Source organism: Micromesistius poutassou (assembly GCF_964030765.1).
Source record: "Micromesistius poutassou genome assembly, chromosome: 17".
In the NCBI taxonomy this organism is placed as follows: Eukaryota; Metazoa; Chordata; class Actinopteri; order Gadiformes; family Gadidae; genus Micromesistius; species Micromesistius poutassou.
Window position 1 is genome coordinate 32977 of NC_140287.1, and position 26607 is coordinate 59583.

Below are 26607 nucleotides of genomic sequence, written 5' to 3' on the forward strand. Positions count from 1 at the left end.
CTAACTCTCTCTAACTCTCTCACTCTCTCACTCTCTCTCTCTCTCTCTCTCTCTCTCTCTCTCTCTCTCTCTCTCCCTGACCTCTACTGGGACCCTTCCCACTCTCTCTAACTCTCTCTAACTCTCTCTCTCTCTCTCTCTCTCTCTCTCTCTCTCTCTCTCTCTCTCTCTCCCTGACCTCTACTGGGACCCTTCCCACTCTCTCTAACTCTCTAACTCTCTCTCTAACTCTCTCTCTAACTCTCTCTCTCTCTCTCTCTCTCTCTCTCTCTCTCTCTCTCTCTCTCTCTCTCTCTCTCTCTCTAACCCTTCTCAGCCTCCCTAACTCCAATCCTGGCCCAGACCAGCCTCTTTGATCAGTTCTTTGTAGAAAAGTACAGCAAAATGACAAACTCAATTAGCGTCTAAATTACCCATAATGCACCTGTGACGTTTATATGAAACTTTGGATTATAACTCCCTCATAACTTACCCAAACAGACATGTATTATATATCAAAATAATCGCCTCGCTCTGCTGCATTCAACTATGTATGTTTCAACTGCGATCTCTAAAAGAATTGTGGCGATAAAAGTACACCATTGTTTAAAACGTCATTCGTTTTAATGGGGTGAACAGAAAAATAACAGAAAATCAATGACGGCGATGACGATAGACCACTCTATTGTCAGGTAAGTATCTTGTTAAAGGAAAAACCTATTAACAATACCTGGGACTGAGCGGTGTATGGAGTACAGGATTGTTTTTTAGAGCAATTGTTGCTTTTTAGAACAGTTGTTGCTTTATTGGAGCAATTGTTTTTATAGCAATTCTTGCTTTCTCTGGGGTGTTCTGGAGTGGAAACGGGAGGAGTCTACTCGTGGATACACCCAGATGCTCAGCCCTGCCAAACCAGAACCAAACCAGATCCCTGGATGGACCCAGAATCTCAGCCCTGCCTGGCCAAACCAGAGCTACCTAGCGGTGTTAACAACTGGTTTGTGCTGATCAGGTGGTAAGAGATTTAACCTTATCCCGACCCGCTACCTTAATCTTAAACCTAAGTTTAACATAAGTTTCTAACCCTAACCATAACCATAACCTATATCTTTATCCTAACCATAACCTTTAGCCTTAATCCCTAACCATAACCTTTAGCCTTAATCCCTAACCATAACCACTAACCATAACCTCTAACCCTAACCTTAACCATTATCTATATCTTTATCCTAACCATAACCTTTAGCCTTAGTCCCTAACCTTAACCACTTACCATAACCTCTAGCCCTCATACCTAACCTTAACCCTTAACTTGCTATGGTAAAGACAATACATAAAGTTAAGAAAAAGTTGTTGATGATTGTGGGACATGACCCGGGAGTTGATCGACCTCGGGGGGCCTTCCTCGGGTGAGAGTGTCTTGTGGTAATGGCCGAAACGCTCGATGATCCCGTGGTACATAACTGATGACGTGTCCTGCAATTCTTCAACAGATTTTTCAGAAAAAGTACATAAAAACAGAACAAAACAAAAAGCCCTTCAGCCTTAGGACTTCAACCAGCAAAATAAAAACCTTTACAAATTCCAACTAGAATACGATAAGCATTTCAATTTTTTGATTCCAAACTGGTAAACAAAAGTTTTTTTCTAACTATTTATTATTATTGGGTCAAAGTACATGTGGCCAAAGAGTCCATGAGTAACATGCGCCGGCCAGTGCCTTGCCTTAGATCTCTGTATAACTGCGAAGTCGTCGGACAACGTGGGGAGATCTATGGGATAAAGAAATATACCTAACCCTAACCCTAACCCTAACCCATGTACCACACCGCTCTCCTACCTAACCCTAACCCTAACCCTAACCCTAACCTCTAACCCTAACCCTAACCCTATTCAACTACCCAGTCGTCGGACGAGGTGGGGGGGGTCATCGAGATAACTCTTAACTACCTAACAAAATGAGGGGCCCTTCAACCTTAAGCTAGATAACAGAACGTAATAATCTTACTTCCAACCAAACCAGACGCAAAACTCTGATTGACTTTCATACCTTAGAATGAAATAAACTTTCTTTCAAGTCTATAATTCAAAAGCAGTATGCATTCATAACAAGACAAACCATTTCATCTTACTCTGTTCCTGGTAATATGGGAAAAGAGAGCTGCGGATGACTGAGTTGGCGCGTGCATTTCCTTTGATCCCCTATTCAACTACCCAGTCGTCGGACGAGGTGGGGGGGGTCATCGAGATAACTCTTAACTACCTAACCCTAACCCTAACCACTAACCCTAACCCTAACCCTAACCCTAACCTACTCCCTCCTCTCTCACCTAACCCTAACCTACTCCCTCCTCTCACCTAACCCTAACCTACTCCCTCCTCTCTCACCTAACCCTAACCTACTCCCTCCTCTCACCTAACCCTAACCTACTCCCTCCTCTCACCTAACCCTAACCTACTCCCTCCTCTCACCTAACCCTAACCTACTCCCTCCTCTCTCACCTAACCCTAACCTACTCCCTCCTCTCACCTAACCCTAACCTACTCCCTCCTCTCACCTAACCCTAACCTACTCCCTCCTCTCACCTAACCCTAACCTACTCCCTCCTCTCACCTAACCTTAACCTACTCCCTCCTCTCACCTAACCCTAACCTACTCCCTCCTCTCACCTAACCCTAACCCTCACCCTCACTCTAACCCTAACCTACTCCCTCCTCTCACCTAACCCTAACCCTAACCCTAACCCCAACCTCTCTGGCCCTAACCCTAACCTCTCCCACCCCCCACCCTAACCATAACCCCCTCCCTCACCAGACCCTAACCCCAACCCCATCCTCTCTGGCCCTAACCCTAACCTCTACCACCCCCTGCCCTAACCCTAACCCCTAACCCTAACCCCAACCCCTACCCCCACTCCCTAACACTAAACCTATCCTCTCCCACCCCTGAACCTAACCCCAACCTTTCCCTTTCCTACCCCACTAAGACCCCCTTACACGACTTCCAACCCAGCCCCCGGCCCCCCACAAAGGATCCCCCTTTATTTAATTTTTTTTCTTACCATGTTTGTGTCTATTTATTCTGCCCCCATGCTCCAGCCCCAGGCCCCCTTCGTCCCCCTACTCTTTTTTGTTTTTCATATAAATAATGCGGTTTAATTTGGTTTCCAATTGCACCCTTGGTATTTATTCAATTGATGTCCTATGGGCCCCCCCTTCCCTGCCATTCCTTTATTTATTCCCCATCCCCTACGCACCTGAAAGGTGCTTTAATGTACCCTCCAAACCCGGAGGTTTGTTTGATTTAACCCACCATTATATAAAAAACATTTGATCTGGACCTATTTGGCGACACCTAGTGGCCGCGTGGAGCTAGGACACTCTGGGGCCATTTTGGCCCGTACTCTTTTTAAGTTCTCGGCTCGGATGGTAACCCTTTGTGTTTGGTTTTCCGTGGGTTTGTTTCGTGTTCTGCCTTTACTAATTATCGCTACGCATTTGAATTTCTGTCACCCTTAATACCGCCCTGATTTAATTAATATGATTACGTTTCTGCCCATGGGGGCCGCCATCTTGGATCCCCCACCACGGCTCTCTGGCTCCATCTCCTGGTTGCTTGATGGAACGTATGATTTCAATATAATATTTGGGGCACGTTCCGGATATTTTTTTATGCTTTAATTCTTTTCGGCTGTTTGTTTTTTGTCCTCTACTGTAATAATTAAATGCAACGGCGTCATTGTATTATGTTTTTATTTTTATTTTTGATTCTGTCGCGAGCTGTCCTTCCAACGCCACCCGGTCTGGGGACAACCAGCGACCACTACTGGCGCCTCCAGAAGGTGCAGGCACCGTGGTCCCTCTCACTCCACCTGCTGGTGACTGGGAGATACAACCATATATATATTTATATACATTGTTGCATTAGGCACATTTACATTTGAAAATCTGACCTCTCTATTGGCCCAATTCAAATCTTATTCCCCTGACCTCCAATTGGTTCTTCATCTGACCCCCCGATTGGCTTTCCACCCCAAACTTCAAATTTGTTGTGTTGTATGGCCCCCCCATTGGACACCTCTGCCCCAGATGTTAAATGTCCCTTCCCTCTACTGTAACTGTCTATAAAAGTATTTGTTTCTGTGCTGTCTTATTCGTGCTTAGTTACCTCGGCTTGATAGGATTCTCGATCATACGGTCTGTCTCTATTGCTATTTAAAATGTACCTGATGAAGTCATCAATTGACGAAACGTTGTACTAGCCTACAGCAGCCAAATTTCCTGAAATAAAAACGGATATTGGCTGGATCACACTTGTCTTATTTAAAAACCTACAGTTTAGCATAGTTTCGTTCCGCTATCGTTCAAGCTCCTACACTGCTAGAGGAGAACAATGCATCCCGACTACCACCCAGCCGATGGTGAGTGGACCCTGGTCCAAAGGGGCCGTAGAAGACGGTCTCCTCGTGGACCCACCCAGCCTCCTCCGTTAATGAGCCTTTCCACGTGGGCGCCACCTGTCCCGGAGGATCGTTTCCGCCGACGTGATGACGGGCATGAACGCCTCTGGGTCCCGCGCCACTCGTCTCCAGGGCGAAGTGAGCAATACGCCAGGCCCGTAAGGTACTGGTCTCCCCACGGGCCTGCTCGCCACCACTACCACGGATCCTGGTCTGAGACCTACAGACCGGTCTACGCGCCTCCCCACCGACCAGCCTACTCGCCTCCCCGCAGACCGGCCCACTCGCCTCCTCGCCGACCGGCCTACTCGCCTCCTCGCCGGTATGCCTACTCACCTCCTCACCGGGCGATGCAGAGGCCTCCCCAGCGCCACGCGCCTGAAGCGCGTCGGGCTCCTCGCCGCCCTGCCTGGGCCCCGGGCCCCCCCGCCGGACCCCGGAGAGCACAGCCACAGGTGAGGCCTCCACCCCCACGTCCTGACCAGCGACCCCGAGACCGGCCCCGACCTCCACGACGTCCGGAACTTCCGGTGGCTAACGCGGCGCGCACTGGGTCTGCGCGTCCGCCTCCACCCAGTCAAGCGCCGCGCGCGCGCGCCCCTGCCGCTCAACTCTCCGACGATCCGGACTTCAGGCGCAAGAACAGGCTGATCCTGGCGGCCTTGAAGGCCTCTCACCACCTCGCCAACTGCGTGGGTCCTGAGCCCCTGCCCGTTGTCGCCAGGCTCGCGGAGAATTTGAGGGTCTCCATACGCCCTGCGGTCCCCAACGCTGCTACCGCGCAACTCATAGAAGGCAACGCACGCAACTGGGAGCACACCACGATGCTGGTGCTCCGCGACCACTACAAGGCTGCCTTAGAGGAGAAGGTTAGTGCGCTCCTCCTGTTGTCAGACCCCATCTGGCGCCCCAACTTCGTTGTGGCGTTGGCCTGGGCTCAACGTCATTTCGGAGAACGCCTGCGCCCGGAGACGGTGGAGGCGCTGCGCGCTCGCCTCCGAGACACATTGGACACCCCGGTTCGACTGGTCCAGCTGTTCCCGGACATCGCGCCTGGCGCTGCGCTGCCGCGCTTCAACCCACCTGAGGCATCGCCGCCGCCTGCCCCCGGCTTCCGGACCCCTGGGCCCGGTCCGATTGACCTCAACATGGGGGCGTGGCCTGCTGACCGGCCTTCCAGGCTGCCGTCACCCACCTTCTCGTTGGCCTTCTCCTCTTCTCCCCCGCCTGCCCCCGGCTTCCGGACCCCTGGGCCCGGTCCGGTTGACCTCAACATGGGGGCGTGGCCTGCTGACCGGCGTTCCAGGCTGCCGTCACCCACCCTCTCGTTGGCCTTCTCCTCTTCCCCGTCTTCTCCGCCTCTGTGCCCCCCCATCCCCCCAGCCTCCCCCCCTCCCTCCTCTTCGTCTTCTGTGCCCCCCACCCCCTCTCCTCCACGACTTGCAGTCCCGGGACCCCCTCGGAGCGACACACCGCTGGCCCGCAGGACCAGGCTCGCGTCCTGCCGCCTCCGCAGACGCACCGCAGCCACGCGCGCTCCGGGACCCTCCTCGCCATCCTCCGCACCTGCGCCTCTGCACGGGGTCCTGACGCCCGCTGCTGTTCCGGTCAGGGTCATCTCTCCGACTCCCTCTTCCTCTCTTCCTCTACCGCCCTCCGGCTCGACACCCACGCATGGGTTAGCCCGGGCCAACGCTGAGAGGAACGACGCGGCTGCTGACGCGCGGGGCCCCGCCCTCCCGATCTCCACCCCGACTGTGACTCTCGCCAGACCCACCCGTCACCCCAGCACGGGTAAGAAATGCCAGGAATGGCGCTTGCAGTCGAGGGAACCGCTTCTGGTTATAGGGGATTCTAATGTCACGCGCTTCGCCGAATATGGCTTACCTGGTCTTCAGATCGACGGCTACCCTGGCGCGTCCTTTCGTCATGCCTCCGCGGTTCTGGCGAAGACCGCCGTCGACCCCAAGGTCCGCAAACTGGTTCTGGCGTTCGGAATCAACGAGAGGGGTAACAAAACAGAACGGGTTTGTGTGGGTAATCTTCAAACCGCAGTCAAATGGGCGCGCATCGCGTTCCCTTGCGCAGCGATCCTCATCCCGGAGATTAATTACTCTCGCGCGCTCCCGTTCAGGGAACAGGAGCTTCTCTCAAAATTAAATACCTTTATCTCCACCCGCTATGAATCCATCCCCGCTCTGCCCAAGAAGTCCTTTGTGACTGAGAGGGACAATGTCCACTGGTCTCGAGACACGGCAGCGCTCCTCTTTGGCCAATGGGTTAAGTTTTTAAACTGAGCGCTCCCGCGTCCCTAGACACGCCTCGAGGGAGCCGCTCCGTTATAAATCTCTCTCCGTCTTTCCGATTGACCGCGGCGCAGTTTTCCCTTCTTGACAAAGGACTCACGTTCATCCCTTCGACCGACATAAACCCCTGTGAGCTTTACCAACAGGTCCGCTCGGATTTGCAACAATATCACCGTAGGGTTAAACTCGCTGTTTACTTTAGAGATCACCCCCCGTCTGAGAAAACACCCTTTACTTACAAGTCGTCGTGGGTTCCGCCAGATGAGGATGTCCCGGTTGAGGTGACGCGTCTGATCAGTGATGACCTCCTGTACTACGCTGACTCCTTTAGGATCAACCCGGCCCCCGCTAACCTCCTCCCCGAGGAGTCGGAGGCTCTCCGACAACTGATTGGAAACAAAAGCATAGTCATCAAGCCCGCCGATAAAGGCAGCGCTGTTGTCATCATGGATAGGTCTCAGTATATATGGGAGGGCCATAGGCAACTGCACGATGCACGCTATTACTCAAAACTTGAGGCTCCCATATATACTGAGACCGTTCCGATGATCTTTGAATTGATTCACTCCCTTTGGAGAAAAAAATACATTACGCACAAACAACGCGATTACCTTCTAGGGGATGCCCAGCCCAGGCCCAGACTCTTCTACATGTTGCCCAAAATACATAAGGAGCCTGTGGCCTGGAGTGAGCCCTTTAAAATCCCCCCGGGACGACCCATCGTCTCTGACTGCAGCAGCGAGACATACCACACGGCAGAGTTTCTCGATCATTACCTTTATCCTTTGTCTATCTCCCACGCGAGCTACGTGAAGGATACCTATGATTTCGTTTCCAAGGTGCGTGCGCTCCGGATCCCCACGCACGCCTTCCTCTTTACGATGGACGTTGACAGCCTATACACCAATATTGATATTGCTGGGGGCATGCGCGCCGTGCGCAATGCTTTTAATCTTAACCCTGACGTCACGCGCCCTGATGACGAACTCCTCCGCCTGCTTGAGATTAACCTTACTAGGAATGATTTCCTCTTTGACGACCAATTCTTCCTTCAGGTTAAGGGTACGGCTATGGGGAAGAAATTCGCCCCCTCCTACGCTAATCTCTTCATGGCCCAATGGGAAACCTCTGCGCTCGCCGCCTGCCCTCTGCAACCTCTCTCCTACATGCGCTATCTAGACGACATCTGGGGCGTTTGGCAACACTCAGAATCGGAATTCCAACTTTTCTTAGAAATCCTCAACACACACGATCCATCTATCACACTTAAATCATGTCAACACCTCTCCTCGGTCGATTTCCTGGACACCACCACGTTTAAAGGTCCTGACTTTGCGATGTCCCTCACTCTAGACGTCAAGGTCTACTTCAAACCCACTGACACGCATGCGCTCTTGCATGCGAACAGCTTCCATCCCAAACACACATTCGCTGGACTCCTTAAGTCGCAACTCTTACGGTTTCAACGCATCTGCTCCAGAACTTCTGACTTCTGGGCGGCTGTCAAAATTCTATTTCAAGCCCTTTCCCTTAGGGGTTACTCGCGCTCGGCCCGCCGTCTCTCCCTTAAGGAGTTTAAATTAGTGCGTCCACCCGTTGAGGGACAGCGTATCCCCTTGGTAACGACCTACTCCACCTCTTCCTCTCGCCTGACCCGATGTGTCAGAAATAATTTCCAGTGTCTTCTGGACTCCACCACCTACCTTCCTGGTTATAATATTATTGCGGCCTACCGTAGGAACAAAAATATAAGGGATCTTCTAATTAGGGCCAAACTACGGCCCCTGGTTGAGCCTAAAGTGGACAGACGCTCCTATTTTTATAATTTCGTTCCGTGGGCCCACAACAAAAATAATGGAGATGTCTTTCCCACTGACCGGCACTCAGACATCAACACCAAAAATTGTGTGTACCTCATCCGTTGCCTCGCATGCAATCTCCAATATGTGGGGGAAACGGGAAACACCATACGTGTCCGTTTCCACCAACACAAACACAACATCAAACGCAAAAAGGACGCTCACCTTCCTTTGGTTGCGCATTTTGTGGAGCACGGATGGCTGGCCCTTTCCGCGTCGGTGCTCGAAGCCAACCCTTTCTGGTCTGCTGCTCAACGGCGCAGAGCTGAGAGACTTTGGAGAGACTTTTTTTTTACAGACTCGGACCAAAAACCCAAATAAGAACACAAATGCAAACTTGGGTCTTAAAGCCAACCAGACTGCGATCAAACATTTCCCTCAACCTAAACGTTCTCTACAGTTCCCCCAAACCATCGAAAATGCCCCACCGGACCGTTCTGGACCCCTGTCCCGCTCGGATTTTGACCTACCGGCCTCCCCCCCACTGGACCATTACACCCACCATCCCCATAAGGGCGACAAGAGGACAAATTGGGCCCTAAACCCAACCAGGAAAATCCTGATCATAGGGGATTCCAATATAGCACGACTTCCCACTATCTTGGACGAATGGGTCCAGGTTGACTGCTTCCCTGGGGCTAATCTCTCACAGGCCCTACATCTTATCAAAAACAAAACCCCAACATCAGAGAATGTGGAAAAGGTGGTCCTGTCATTTGGCATCAACGACAAACACCGGGGCAACACCTCTCTCTTGGACAGCTCCCTTAAGAAATTATTGCTAGCAACCAAGGCAACCTTCCCATATGCCCTAATTCACCTACCGGTCATCAACGCGTCCGATGGACTTAGCAACACACATAGGGCGAACATAAACGTTCTCAATCGACTTATCAAGGCTACCCCCAACCACATCCCCAGACTTAGCCACAGCCAATTCCACACGGAAGAAGACAATATCCATTGGACTGGACACACGGGAAGGGACATGTGGAACCACTGGAGGTCTTTTTTAGGCCAGGGAACCCAACACCTATTAGACCACCAATAACACAGGACAAATCAGTGATAAATTTATCCCAAACTTTTATGCCCCAACCCCGACACCACAAATTGCTGCAAAAGGGCCTTTCCTTCATCCCAACTCCACCAGTCAACAACCAGAGACAATCTCTCATGGCTCATCTTTCTAGCTACCACCGCAGACTAAAACTCCAATCCTATTGTGAAGGAAGACCGATCAAAGAACCAACCCCTTTTCATTCCAAATCAACCTGGGAACCAAATTCGGCTGACCTTCCGGAGGCCCTCTTAACCCTTTTTCGAAAAGACCACAGTACATTACGCAATATACAACCAATACCCGAAAAAAACAACCTATCGGACACAGAAAAACAAGCTCTAACGGAATTACAACGCAATACCTCGATTGTCATCAAACCGGCGGATAAAGGCAGTTCGGTGGTGATAATGGATAGACACCAATATATATTTTTTTTAATTTTATTTGTAGAGCACCTTTCAAAACAAAGTTACAAGGTGCTTAACAATAAAACAATTGATGCATATTAAAATACATAACAATAAAACAACATTAAAATACAGGAATACAAAATAAAAAAGAGTCACAACAATAGTAAAAGAGAATCAGTTTAAGAAGGCCAAACGATAAAAGTGAGTTTTAAGAAGTGATTTAAAAGAGGACACTGAGTTTGCCTGCCTGAGATCCCCAGGCAGGGCATTCCAGAGCCGAGGGGCCCGGGCAGCGAAAGCCCGGTCCCCTCTGGTGAGCAAGCGGGTTTTGGGAACATGTAAGAGGGCCCTACCAGAGGACCTCAGGCTCCGGTCCGGCTCATAGGGGGTCATCATGTCTACAATATAGGCAGGAGCCAGACCGTGTAAGGCTTTAAAGACAAGCAGTAAAATCTTAAAATCAATTCTAAAACTCACAGGCAACCAGTGAAGAACAGCAAGGACTGGTGTGATGTGGTCACTTCTTTTGGTACCTGTTAAAAACCTGGCAGCTGCATTTTGGATAGACTGTAGTCTCTGAATGTTGCGTTTACTAATACCAGAATACAGAGCATTACAATAATCTAGCCTGGAAAAAATGAAGGCGTGGATGACCTTTTCTAAATCAGTATGGGAAAGGAAGGGTTTGATTTTGGTCAACTGTCTTAGCTGTGCGAAACAGGACTGCAGCACCTTGGTAACCTGAGTATCAAACGAGAGTTCGGAATCAAAGATGACACCCAGGTTACGGGCCTCTTTGTGAACGCTGTTGGACAGAGCACCCAGACTAGAAGAGAGAAACACAGTGCTCGTGCTGGAGCCAGCAGGGGAGACAATGAGCACTTCTGACTTTGTGTCATTCAACTGCAAAAAGTTGCTAGACATCCATTCCTTGATGTCAGCAAGACAAGACGTTATGCGAGACATATCAGAACAGCCAGGTTTTAAAGGTACATACAGCTGGGTATCATCAGCATAACAATGAAAATTGACATCATACTTCTCAATAGTTTTCCCAAGGGGTAGGATGTAGATTGTAAATAGGAGGGGTCCTAAAATGGACCCCTGCGGGACCCCGCAAACAAGAGGAGCCCTAGAGGAGGAGGAGTCCCCAAGCATGACGGAGAAGGACCTATTAGAAAGGTATGAAGTAAGCCAGTCGAGCGCCACATCACTGATTCCAACCAAATTTTTCAGACGGCTAATCAAGATATCATGATCCACCGTATCGAAAGCTGAGCTGAGGTCAAGGAGAATTAAAATAATATATAATAATATATAGCAGAGGCTTTAAAACAGTTACATAATACAAACTATTATGTTCCTCTTAGTACCCCTATATACATGGAAACGACGACTCAAATACGGGAAATCCTGGATTCAATGACCCAAAACAAGATTATCATAAAAAAACAAAAGAAATATCTACTCGGGGATGACACGTCGCGAAAAAGGATCTTTTATCTCCTCCCCAAGATCCACAAAGCCCATGACACCTGGCCAGTCCCCCTTCTAATGCCACCAGGAAGGCCAATTGTATCGGACTGCGGCAGTGAGAGCTACCAAATAGCTGAATTCTTGGACTACTATCTTAAACCTCTTTCTACCCTCCACAACAGCTACCTTAAAGACACCTACGACTTTATTGGAAAAGTTAAATCCATGACGATACAAGAGCCGTCACTCATTTTCTCTATGGATGTGGAAAGTCTGTACACAAACATTGACACCCAAATGGGACTAAGGGCTGTAAAAATGTTAATGGACAGATATCCGGACCCATCCCGTCCTGACCAATTCATCCTCCAACTGCTAACAGCTTGACAAGGAATGACTTTGAGTTCAATAAACAATATTACCTACAAATCAAGGGCACAGCAATGGGCAAACGTTTTGCCCCGGCTTATGCCAATATATATATGGCCACTTGGGAAGAGACTATCCTTCCCCATCGACTGTCCTATGGAAGGGTACTGTAACATATTTCAGCCATAATATTCTCCCATAGCCACAGTACTGAGTACATATAACATAAGCTGTAACACTTGCGCATAGCCACAAGGGGGCAGCAGTTGATCATGCATAGATGAAGGGGGCGGGCTTTTAAAGCCACAGAACACGCCCACCTCTACCTGCCTATTTAACTCGGACTCCGCCATCTTAGAATCAGAATCTCTTAGGCGGCGTATCCTAGATATCAAGCTTAGAGACGGTCCGTGCGTGTTATATACCATCCCTCTCCTTTTGTTTCATAGACGATAGACAATAGACCAAAACCTTAACCAAATAAAGTGAGTTAAAACCGATCCTGTCTCGGCGGCCTTTCCTGGACTAAAATATCATAACAGTACACGCCACACTACTTATGTAGTACTGCAAATATCAGGCAGGCAATTATGTATGCCAGGCCCCTTCAAAGGGATATTGATGTTGAGGTAACAATATTTTGTTTATGAAGACTGTAATGTAATTGCTTTGCATGATTGTCTATATCAGGGGTACTCAAATAGAAATGATGAGGGGCCACAATTTTTTTTTCAATGACTCAAGGGGCCATTTATTGGGGCTGTGTATGATAACATATCATAACAATATAACATAACGTATGTATAACATTTATAACATAACATTTCCTTTTTATTCAAAACAAAATTTGCATTTGGGCATAAATTAAAATGAATAACTAAATAAAACCAAGCATAACCCTGTTCAAGATCCAAAACAAAAATTATTCAGGCAGCCCATTTCTTGTGCTTTGTTTAACATGCATCGCTGTGTCAAGAACTATTTCACCTTTCTCAGCTTAATGTGAGAAATGGCCTCTTGTGTCTTTGGCCAATGTTTGGAACCTTGGCTGAAATGGTGTGATGGCCAGGCAGACACACTGATGCACATGCTCGTTTGTGAGTCGACTGCGGTACTGATTTTTAACAATGTTCATGGTTGAGAACGCAGATTCGCAGCGGTAGGTTGACCCGAACATTGTCAGGATGTGAATTGCCATCTTCTGCAGCAGAGGGAAGTTGGCTGTAGTTACCATTTTTGACCAGAAGGTGATGACGTCACACTGAGTCTCTCTCAGTGCCACGTTCTCCTGCAGGTCAATGAGCTGACTTTGCAATTCAGCAGCTGGCATCCATGGAAAGATCTGGTTTGCCTCTGAGGAGAACTTGCTCACATTTCTTACCAGAAATGGGTTTCCGATGCATAGAAGGATTTGTGTCCCAAGATTGAAGTCATCAAATCTTGCTTTGAAATTCTCAATCATCTTCTCCAGGAATGGAATATGTTGCAGTTGAGCTTCTTTTTCTTTGGTCTGCTCCAAAAGTTTGGGGAAATGGAGCAATTCCTCCTGTACATAACAATAAAAAATAGTCATTATTATTGGCATTTCAAATGATTGTTATTAGGACCATGATTATGATTATTATTATTATTATTATTATTATTATTATTATTATTATTATTATTAGTAGTAGTAGTAGTAGTAGTAGTAGTAGTAGTAGTGGTAGTAGTAATAGTAATTAGTAGTAGTGTTATTGTTATTATTTTAAAAGGGCATGACATTTTATAAAATAAAAATGAAATGAAGATGTGTGTGGCAGACAATGTTTAACAGCCTACCTGTAAGTCACCCTTGTAGACCTCTAGTTTCCTCTGGAATGCCCGCACTGCTGATATCAGCTCACACACAGTGTTGTCCTTCCCTTGGAGCTTCAGATTCAGGTCATTCATGTGAGATGTCATGTCAGTCAAAAATGCCACAGCTTCCATCTTTTCTGGATTGCGCAGGAAATCCATGAACAGTTTTGCTTTTGCACTTTTTTGTTGTGACAGAAATAGTTGTAGTTCATTCCTAATGGCCCAAAACCACTCCAGGACCTTGCCCTTGCTCAGCCATCTGACGTTGTTGTGCAAAAGCAAGTCATCAAATTCAGCATTGACCTCAGATAGGAATGACCGCAGCAAGCGATGCTGTAGTGCAGATGATGCTCTCAAGAAATTCACCAGCTTCTTCATTGTGTTCATGACTTCAGCGTAGATTTCTCCAAGACTTGCACAAAGGATGGACTGGTGAATTATACAGTGGTATGATATGAGTTGAGGGTGAAGAAGCTTCAGGCGCTGAACTAGTCCCTTCTCTCTGCCTATCATAGATGGCGCTCCATCAGTAGCCACTGACACAATTTTCTTCACATCAATTCCTTTTTCATTCAGCACTCCCATTATTGCATTGTAAATGTCTTCACCCCTCGTCTGCCCAGAAAGGTTTGCCATGCCCAGCACATCTTCAATAAACTCCCTTTTTGACTCATCAAAGTATCTCACAAACACCATCAACTTAGCATTATCAGTAGTGTCAGTGGATTCATCCACAGCTAGGGAAATGCACTCTGCATTTTTTATTCCATCACACAGCTGCTTTGCAACATCATCAGCCAACATTTCGGAACGTCGGCATGCTGTGGAGTCAGACAGTGGGATTTGTTGAATTTTGGCTTTCATTTCCTCTTTTTCTTTGCCTTCAAGCAACGTGTCCATCACACCAATCATGCATTCTTTCATTACCTCTGAATCCGTGAATGGCTTCATGTGCTTCGCCAAAACCCACGCTACTCTGAGGGAGCATTGTGTTGCCTTTTGCTGTTTTGTCAAAGAAGTGTGGAGGATTCGGTTGGATGTTTGATATGATGCTTTAAGAGCATTTAATTTCGTTGTTCTGATCTCGGAGTTTTGCGGATATGTCTCTTCAAAATGCTTGTGTTTTTTTTCATAGTGTCGTTTCACATTGCACATTTTTATTGCCGCGACAGTTTCTTGGCATATTAAGCACAGAGGGCGAGTGCTGGACGGTGGTAGAAAGAACGCAAACCTTTCTGTCCATTCTGGCTGGAACTGGCGGTTTTCGCTGTCCAGTTTTCTTTTTGGGGCAAATTTCGAGCATGCCATTATTGCTCCGGTCGGTAAACGTGTTGCTGCTGCTGAGCGAGTGACTACTATCTCGAGTTTATCTGTTTATCGTTACCATGGAGGCAATCCCCAGCCTCGTCTTGAGATCGCGGTGCGCGATTTCAAAATAAGAGCGGACAGCGCGATTGAAAAAAAAAAAATAATAATCATAATAAAAAATACAAAACTTTTCAAAACAGCTCGTGGGCCAGAAAAAAATGCCCAATGGGCCTAAAAAGGCCCGCGGGCCGCCATTTGAGTGTGGCTGGTCTATATCATATCTATATCTATATCATTAGATTAGATGGATAGAATGATATCTATATCATTCTATCCATCATGTGCTGTATGTAAAATTGAGCATTCTGCATTAGTGCTGGAAGGCCATGTAGTTAATGTAGCCATTTACTCTCCCTTCCTTTTCCTTTGCCATACTATCTCCTCTAATCAAGTGGTTAATCTTGCACCTAATCTCTGTATTTGTTGTAAATTCCTGCTGTTAATGTAGAGTAGTATGTAGTTCCCTTTTACACTAAGGTCTCTGCTGCAACAGAGTTTGAATTCTCTAGAAGTTGGTTTGTAAATGAAATTGTAGCCCACCATATCAGCTGTTAGTATGCCAAAGCCAGCCCACATCAGCTGATCCACACCAGCTGACAGAACTCTATTTCTTTTCTTTCTTTTCAATTTTTTCTTAACATATTACACCAATTCTTAAATCATTACATTGGCTCCCTGTATGTCAGAGAATTGATTTTAAAATCATGTTGCTAACCTATAAATCCCTAAATATTTAACTGATATGCTTCCACTACATAAGCCTTCTAGGCCACTAAGATCCTCTGAGACCAATCTGTTAATTATCCCCAGAGTCAACACGAAACATGGGGAAGCAGGTTTTAGTTACTATGCAACAAATAGCTGGAATAAACTCCCTGAGGATTTAAGACTTGCCCCAACTCTTACAGCTTTTAAAACAAGACCGAAGACTTTTATGTTTGCTTTAGCTTTCTGCTAAATCTTAAATCTACAATGCTTCTATTTTTTTTTATTTTATTAGTAACTTTGCCTTTATTTTCTCACTTTCTAAAATGCATTTTTTAAACTCTGCCTTTCTAAAATGTTTTTTTAAACTTTGCCTTTATTTTCTATCTATTTTACTTTTTACTTATCTATTATTTTATTTTATTGTATGACAATCTTTATGTGAAGCACTTTGAGTCTGCCTTGTGTATGAAAAGTGCTATATAAATAAAGTTGCCTTGCCTCACTTCATTTTGTCTTTCCAGACCATCTCCCAGACAGAGGAGCCCGGAGCATACACACAGTGTGAGGTGCAGTGTGTGTTCTGTGGTCAAGCGATTGACATGGCCAGAATCCAGAAGACCACATTGATGACTGAAATGTAGGTAGTCATCCAAACAATTGGACAATTTTACTACACAACAGACCTGACAAAATGCCTTATGGACTTCCTTTTTCCAGCCATGTGCAATACAGTGAACAGAGACATCACCATTGTACAACCTGTGAATTGCCAGTGCCTTTTCCCTCTGCTGGCCAGCAAGGACATGGGGGCCATAATCTTGCAGTTAGAAGATTGTCCAGATTTGGACATTGTGGAGATTGTCAGCCTTGTAAGTGTAACAATTCAATTTGTGCTGCCTCTTTTCATCTGCCCATGTGTCATCTAATTGTTGACCAGTGTTGTATTCAATTACAAATGCTTTCTAACAGCTTGAAAGCCAGACTGTCCTGACCCCCGAAAATGTAGACCAGGTGAACAACTTGGCCCTCAGCTGGGACCTGCCCACTCTTACAGAGAACAACAGGAGGTTGTTGTCACAACAAATCCTCCATCATGGGGTATGCCCAATCAAATTAAATAAAAAATAAGAAAGCTATTTACATGTACAGTAAATGTGTTCTTGGATACAGTATGCTGCTAAATATTGTTTCTGGTGCCATCTCCTTTCTAAAGGTAATTGTCAGACGTGAGAGGCAAATGGTGCAGTTGCGACAAGGGCTGAAGGACACTCGCGTCCTGAAAAAAATAAAATAAAAATAAAATAAAAGAACGGCCTGAACTGGCATCTGCCTTGTTCCCCAGATCTGCAGAGGCAGAGCTGGAGCCAGAGGTAACCTGTCGGGCCTACAGACCACGTACAGGGCTTGCATGGTCGTGTTTTTATAATTCATGTTCTCTTTCAGATGATAATAGAACGAATTGTGTGGCCAGAACCAGACAGTGATGAAGTGGAAGAAATTGATGATTACTGCAGTGTGGTTGCTCACTTGCGGCAGTACATCAGCTTAGGTGAGAAATGTATAGCTGCAGCGCTCTCACTCACTCTAAATTATTCACTCACTCTCAATTATTCACTCACTCTCACTTATTCACACACACACACACACACACACACACACACACACACACACACACACACACACACACACACACACACACACACACACACACACACACACCATGTGTTTTTTGTTTTTTGTTGTCTGTTCCTTCTTCCTCCGAACTGCAGCAGCTTACTGAGTTTTGGACGGGTTGGGCGGTGCTGCCGGACGAGCTGTACGTCAGTGTTGACTGGGATGCCACCTACCCGACAGCTTCTACCTGTTTCACCACATTGAAAACAGGATGTGGGTCCTACAGGGATTGTTGTGTTAAGTTGGGGGTAGCTGTGAGCACCACTAGGTTTGGCTTAAGAAGGACACTGGACACCAAACACAGCACAACACATCCTCGCCCACTGGTGCACACAGTTGAATTTCCATTAACACATAACCTCACACAGGACACTTCCACTACACCACCCTCCACCACCACCACACACAGACACGACATATCCACTCCCCCTTCCCCGCAACCTCCCACAGCAGATAGAATTAGACACATACACACAGCCCCCTCCAACATCCTCAATCTATCCAAATCCCTCACCCTCACAACAGCACAGACCACACTTTTAGAAAAAGGCCTCACATTAATTCCCCGCCCCACCACAATAGACCGGGAGGAGCTTCGGAGGGACCTGTCCAAGTATCACAGACGACTCATATTACTCGACCACTTCCATTACACGCCATATACCAACTTCACCCCATTTACACAACCCTCTCACTGGCAACCACCATCTGCACACCGTCACCCACACATCACCCAACTTATCAAGTCAGACCTGGACTCATTCTATCACCTACAACCCACCCAAGACACCCCGGACAACATCACCGCACAACAGAGACAAGCAATTCATCAACTCAAATCACACCCACACATAATCATCAAACCGGCCGACAAAGGATCCAAGATTGTTATACTCGACACCCACCAATACCTATTTGAAGCCAACCGACAACTCACCAACACATCACACTACCAACCCATTCCCTCCAACATCCAACCCACAACACAAATTAAACTCAGACACATAATCAATTCACTCTACACCCAGAAATTCATCACTGCAAAACAACGCAACTTTCTCTTTGGACCGGACAACCCCAGACCACGCAAATTCTACCTTCTACCGAAAATACACAAGGATCCAGATACTTGGACAGTTCCCTTCGAGGTCCCTCCCGGCAGACCAATAGTCTCTGACTGCAACAGCACCACATCGCACACTACCTTGAACACCACCTCAACCCACTCTCCACCATCCACCCCAGTTACCAGCTTATACACAAATATAGACCTCACTTTAGGCATAGATTCAATAAAGACAACCTTCAACAATAACCCAGACCCACTCAGACCCGATACCCATCTCCTACAACTCTTACACATCTGCCTCACAACCAACAACTTCACCTTCGATGGGAAAGAATATTTACAAATCCAGGGAACCGCCATGGGCCAAAGATTTGCACCTTCATACGCCAATATCTACATGAGCGAGTGGGAGCGGGGAGCACTTCACAAATGCACACACAAACCACTCTTTTTTTACAGATTTCTTGACGACAATATAGGGGCATGGACACACGACATCACACTCTTCCCCCAATTTATCCACACACTCAACACCCACCACGACACAATTAAAGTAAAATACACAATAGACACAACACAAGTACATTTTCTGGACACCAGAGTCACATTAGAACCCCACCCAGACCTCACACACAAAACACTCACCACCAGGGTCTACTTCAAACCCACGGACACACACTCACTCCTTCACAAACACAGTTACCACCCAAAACATACATTTAGAGGCATCATTAAATCACAAATCACCCGTTACCACAGAATCTGCATCTGCACCCACCACACGGACCTCCACCACGCCATCAGCACACTCTTCACAGCACGTGGTTACAGCAAAAGGTTCCTCAGGACAATTAAAACGGACACATTAGCACAACTCGCTCCCACTCGCTCCCCAAACTTCAAACACTACCCCCAACTCTACACCAGCTACCTCACCACTATCCTCCACCCTACATACCATACAACAACACACACACACCACCAACCTACCTCTTGGCTGCCATCCTAACCCCAACCCCCTCCCCTTTCCCACATCCCACCCTTACCCCAACCCCTACCCTAACTCTAACCCCCTCCCCTTTTCCACACCCAACCCTAACCCCAACCTCTACCCCTTCCCCACACCTAACCTCCCCCCTTCCCCAACCTCTCCCCTTCCCCTAACCCCAACCATAACCCCTCCCCCACACCTAACCCCTCCCCTAACCCCACCCTTTACCCCTTCCCCACACCTAACCCCTCCCCCCCTCCCAACCATAACCTCTACCCCCCCCCCCCCCCCCCCACACACACACCCAACCCCCACCCTAACTCACAAGTTCACCCCACTACAATCCTATCCTTCGTCACCACCTTCTCCCATAGAACCCTCTCCATACACCACAGCATCAAATCCCACTTCACCACCACACAACAACACACACCACTACAAAATCATATCAGCCTATCGGAAAAATCTAAAGTATCTCCTGGTCACCTCCACCTTTTCACGCAAACCCACACAACCACCACAGGTTCCAGATTTGCTCCCCTGTCCCACTCCAATGGACACACACACACACACACACACTAGTAGGGCTAGTAAAGAGACCTTTGTTATTTGAAAACCGTGAAGAAGTTTATGGTGAATTTGGAAGGTGGTACCTCATCCCGACTGACAAAGATACCTTCGTTATATGTGGAAGCCGTAGAATTGATTTACGGTGGATTTATTGATTTGTGTTTAAGTGGATTTACCCCATTATGTACATACGACAGAGTAGGTCTTCATGCATTTATCCACATGTATTGGAGACCTCCGTTATATTTGAACCATGAAGAAATTTATGGAGGATGTAAAGGTAGTCAATCGTCCGGGCTAGTAAAGAGACCTTTGTTATTTGAAAAACGTGAAGAAATTTATGATGAAATTGGAAGGTGGTCCCTCATCCAGACTGACAAAGAAACCTTCGTTATATGTGGAAGCCGTAGAATTGATTTATGGTGGATTTATTAATTTTTCGATGTATCTATGTTTTTGAACTGGACATTTTTTAAATGATCTATGTTATTAAAGTTGTGATAAGAAGTTGGCTGGAACCCAGAGGGCCTGAGAGGATTGCTTGGGGGTTGTTCAGTAAGATGATGTGATCAGTGTGATGTTTGTTCACAAACAGACGAACCGACCAGAGGTTGAGAATATTGTATTGATTAGATGTTGATGTTGTAGATGTTTTTTTGTAGTGGTATAGACAAATAAGGGACTTGAATAGCTAGGAAACTGTTTTGGAAATAGTAATGAACAGGTTAGATACTCATGTAACTATAAGAACGTAAAGATGAAACCAGGTTTTACTTTATTAGAATAAGTCATATGCACGTTTGATGTGGTATGCAGAAGGTAGAAGTGTAGCAAAGGATAGACAATATTAAATACAAACAATATGTAGCATAAATAAAGATCAGGCCATCCGATTTAAATAGTTGGGTTAAAAAAAAAGAGACAATTGAATAGAATAATAGAGCATTAATTGTGATTATGAATAACGGTCAAAGCAAAATATTCGTCTACTATTGAAGATGCAAATCTTAATATTGTGATTTTTTTTCATGGTCAAACAATAAGGTGAAATAAAGCTGCAAACAGCATTTTACGGTGCCAAGCCTGAGCCGACAAATAATCCATCAAACCATTTTTTGCATTTTTAGACTGTTGCAATAGCGCCAACTTTAGGCTGATTTAGATACAATTTGGACAGTTTCATCTTGACCCATGTACCTTTGACTATCCCAGGTTTGATGGTGATTGGGTTAGGTTAACCCTGACTTTTGACGTTAAGTTAAATTTTGACAATTTTTGAGGATTTTGAGCCTCTGGCAGCCATGTTGTTTTGCCAATCACTTTCATTTCACTTAGCTGGAACTTTGGGCCCAACAGCCAGGAAGTTGGTCCCGCTCAAAGAAAACATTGTGTCTATGAGCTGTGGTGTTTTTTGTGATAGGCCACACCCATTTCGATGCCACGCCCTATTTTTAAATATGTTGACTTTATCTTGTTCAGAATTTGATTCCAAACAACTTTTGCATTGGAGTCAAGATCATAGGAGTCCAACTTGATGTTGATATGAGCATTTAACTATTTTTGTGTTTTAAACCACGCCTCTTTTAGAAGTCAATGACTCATGGGTGCTTTAAACTTTATTGTACAGACTCCTGCGGCAAATCTAGGAACCGCAAGTCATAGGTTCTTGAGGTATATTTGTTCAGCCTGAGGATATGCACGTGTGAACAAAGTTTCATGAGGGTAGGTCAAACCGGCTACGAGATATGCTTGTGCAAAGTTTGCATTTTTGGGCAGTTAGTATAGCGCCACCTTTGGGCCAATCAGTGTAATATTTGCTGTCTGTTAATCTTGGGTCAACCTCTACAGGTCTAGTAAGTTTCATAAAAAGCGTGCGAGCGGTTTAGGCTGTGTAATGCAAACGGGGCGGAATAATAATAATAATAAAACTAACAATTACAATAGGTTCCTCACTTTGTGCTTGGCACCTAATCAACGTCCATGCTAATAATCACCCCCCCTACTTTCAAAAGGAAAATCATATCCAACTCTCAACAATTACCCAATCGCCCCCCTACTGCCCAGAAGAACACTTTTCGTTCTCCCTGATTGTCTATGAAAATATTTGCTCTGTACACCTAAGATCCATCATGCACACTAACAGTGATACTTAGTTATTCAATCGGCATTTTTACCCATGTCCCTGTCTCTTCTAAGAGATAGGAAGAGACAGAGACACCGTTAAATATTATCTACAGATTATCGTCAGAGTAAACGTTTTCAAAATCAGCTACTAACCCATTGAGCTGGTGTTTATTTTTGGATTGTGTTATTTTTTGTAATGTACATATTAGTTTGCAGCTGTTTCTATTTTTTGTGGGAAAATTTAGTCCCCTTTTTTTTCTATTCGGCAAGTGGTTCAAATCCCCTATAAGGGTTAAAATCCCCCATGACGGTGTTGAATTTAGACGTGTAGGAATCTGGAATAACCAGAAAAGATTATTGAAAACCTGAAATCGGTCAGTTCCACTTATATGGTTCGAACTTGTAAATATGTGTTTAGTTATGATGAACATTATTTTTTGTGGTGTACGATTGTCCATGTGTTGAAGGAAACCCTATAAAGTGGAGATTGTTTTCAAGATTTTGTCTCCCACTAAGAAAAGTGGGACAAGGGTACTTCTTGGGGTTATCGATTTATGACCCCAGGTGCAGCCAAAAATGTTTAGAGTCAGAAAAAAGAGACACACAGAGAGACAAAGGGCCCAGCCCAGAGGTAGTAAATCAGAGGAGAAAAACTTTAGAAGATCACAGAAGGTGAGAAAAGCACCAAATGGTGTTTCAGGTGTAAACTCTTTTCTAGTAAAGGGACACCATGATCAATACGTCCCATGGTAATCGCAGAATTTTGGGGTTATTATCTAGACTCCATAACGTGAACAATTAGCATATAAAGTTGTCCATAGCACACACACCGCTCGTCCACAGAAGTCCAGGGGTCAACCAGCGCTGGGGACTCTTTTAAGAGTTCAGGGAAAATCCTCTCTCACCAATCTGAGCAGAAGGACCCGCCCTAAAAGGACTCGGGGACGGCAGAGTTAATGCATAGTTCAACATATCACAGATATCATTGATATCACAGTAAAAAAATAATAATAATAATAAAAGTGTAAAATAGATTAATTAAAAAATATATATAAAAATATTATTTAAAAAAAATAAAAATAAAAAGGTAATAGGAAAAATCACACTGGAAAGGATAATTGAATAAAAATGGGTATGACAATTATGAGACTGAAATACATATAATAAAACGTAAATCTTAAACTGTACAAGTAGAATTACATCAATTAAAATATAGAATCATGGACAACAGGTCGATTAGCTGCTATCTGTTAGGAAGTGATCCTACATGCTATGTTCTCAATATTTACTGGTTGATCCATGCCTTCAACTTCATTTCAAGGATCCCATGAGGGACTTCCGTTAAAGCAATTATATAGAATTAAGAACAATATGTTTGACGACTAACTGCTGTACATGAGTTTGTATTCCAACAAGAGAAAAGCAGAACCTCAAAGCCAGACGAGAACCCACCAAGGGGAGTGGAGCCGGGTGACCAGATCTACCTAAGGGTTTTCAAGAACAAACCCAGGAGAGAAAGACCATACAAAGTCATCAGAGCAACGCCAACAGCCATCCAGGTGGAAGGAAGCACCACATGGACCCGATAGACCCGGAGAATACAACGGAAGAGAATCAGCCGTGGCGACCCGTTCCGCCTGTTGCTGAGGGGTTGACACTGTAACCGTGGAGCCTTCCCTTCTGGAAGGTTAGACGCAGAGGTGTAGAAGAACAACCCCAAGAGGCATAGAGGCACGGGCACCACACACAGACGATGGCTGATCGATCGATCTCTCTCTCTCTCTCTCTCTCTCTCTCTCTCTCTCTCTCTCTCTCAACTGAGCCTACAATATACTACCGCGGCCCCAGTGCCTTCAAGGTATGAAAGCAGACGTCATGGTTCACACATCCTGGGTACAAGGAGGGATACTATCCCTGTGCAAGCAGATAAATGGGAAGTAGAAACAGGGGGACATAATGTAAATATATGGTTAAAATGGTTGAATTACATGGCACAAGCTCAGGGAAAGACCGACTGTATAATCTGCGCTGAAGGACGACCCACTCTAACCACAGCTCCCGCTAGGATTACCCCGTTTAACTCAAAAGAAGGGTTTGCATGCTTACTAGAACTGTTTGTAGACGGCCACATCACTGGGTGTATGACTAATGTAAAAGGCTTATTAGATATTATGTATCCTGAGACCCTAATTAGGGCTATACCCCCCAGCTTCGAAGTTAATCTTACTCCTGGCTACCATTGCATCCAAGGTAATGGCATAGGTAAGAAAGTGGGGTCCCTTCCTCCTGGAGTATGTAACACCACTAGAGTGATAGATCTGTTATCTAATATGACTCATGCTCGTAGTGACATATGGTGGTTCTGCGGAGGACAAATCATCAGAGGGTTCTCCCCATAAATTTCTCAAGGACATGCGCTGTAATTCAACTTGTAATGCCTATCTATATTTTACCAGATAGCAAACACGTGATGAATCTCAAGATATGGAAGAATAGAGACTTCCCAAATTTTATTCGCCAGAAACGAACACTGAAACCGGTCTCAGGAAGTTTAGATAAAATTATTTACATAGACTCCATAGGTGTGCCCCGAGGCGTCCCCGAAGAACATAAAGCTCGCAATCAAGTAATAGCAGGATTTGAATCTGTTTTTGTTTGGTGGGCCACCATTAATAAAAATGTTGATTGGATAAACTATATATATTATAACCAACAGCGGTTTGTCAACTTTACCACCGAGGCGATTAGGGGAATATCAGAACAATTAGATGCTACCTCTCGTATGGCCTATCAAAACCAGTTAGCATTGGACATGTGGACGGCTGAGCAAGGAGGGGTGTGCCAGATGATAGGAAAAGCATGTTGTACTTATATCCCCAATAACGCAGCTCCAGATGGGTCAGTGTCCAGAGCGCTGGCAGGCCTACAGGCCCTCAGATTAGAGTGGGCGGAGAACTCGGGCATCACTAACCCTATCACCGGGTGGATGGAGAACATACTTGGTAAATGGATGGGTCCAATTCACTCAGTCTTCATGATGGGAATAGTAGCAATAACCGTGTTAGTTGTGATTTGTTGTTGTTGCATTCCTTGCATACGAGGACTACTGAATCGGTTGATCACCACAGCAGTGAGTGCTCCCAAGACTGCCAGATGTCTTACAGGCTTATGTAGGAATCAAACCTACCCCGGAGACAATGAGTGAGCAGCAACCCGAAGGGCCCGATGTGATCAGGTTAAATTACATAGAATAGTCCCCGGTCCCCAGAAGTTCAGTGCATGTATCTAAGAGAAGCAATATACCTGGTTTATTTGAATGATGAAACATTGAACAAACTTATGAGAGTCATGTTTACTATTACAAAATTTTGTTTAGATTTAAATGTAAAATGTCCAAAACTCTACATACATAAAGCTCACTGAGCCATTCAAACCTATGCATACTTGAAGAAAATTTAAAATTGTGTTACTTTTTATGTTCAGTAGATTTTCCATACATGCTGAAAAAATTGTGTTACTTTTTATGTTCAGTAGATTTTCCATACATGCTGAAAAAATTGTGTTACTTTTATATTCAGTAGATTTTCCATACATACTGAAAAAATTGTGTTACTTTTTATGTTCAGTAGATTTTCCATACATGCTGAAAAAATTGTGTTACTTTTATGTTCAGTAGATTTTCCATACATGCTAAAAAAATTGTGCTACTTTTTATGTTCAGTAGATTTTCCATACATGCTGAAAAAATGGTGTTACTTTTTGTTATGTTCAGTAGATTTTCAATACTTACTGAAATTTTTTTATTTTTGTTATATTCGGTAAATTTTCAATGCATACTGAAAGGGTATAAATTTTGTGTTATGAAAAACAGAAGTGAATTTTAAAAAGGTTTAACTGTTTACCTATGCTGCTCAATTTTTTGTAGTGTTGATCTTCAACATATGTTGAAAGTATATGAATTTTATGTTTTATGCCTAGAAGTGTTTTGACAAAATTTCCATTGATGAATACTTATGTGTCTTTATGATTATGCCTTTATGACCGTATGACATATTGATTGTATTGTGTGGTGTTGATGTTGATGATTGTTCCATGGTAACTAACCCATGGGTATATGCATTTTTTTTTTCTAACGCTTGTTCATGAGAACTTTCTCAAGCTTATATGTTGGCTTTGTGGCTGGAGAGTGAAAAGACAATATATAAATCTATAAGGCCATAACAGGTCATGGTATATTACAGGATTGTAATTTAATGACAGTTGCTTTCAATAGTGGCATACCAGGCTTCAGCCACTTTTTTGGGTCAGTGGAGGGAGGATGACAGCACTTCTGGAAAACTGGGTT

At 45.3% G+C, this 26607-nt stretch overlaps 1 pseudogene across 1 annotated transcript; it reads left to right on the forward strand.

Annotated features, from left to right (window-relative positions):
* Positions 1-5829: 5829 nt before the first annotated feature.
* Positions 5830-18752, forward strand: LOC311362527 (annotated as a pseudogene). The gene is made up of 7 exons (XR_014684202.1): positions 5830-6233; positions 16356-16471; positions 16552-16703; positions 16804-16932; positions 17048-17204; positions 17278-17383; positions 17584-18752. The product of XR_014684202.1 is annotated as an uncharacterized misc_RNA (transcript).
* The last annotated feature ends 7855 nt before the right edge of the window (positions 18753-26607 follow it).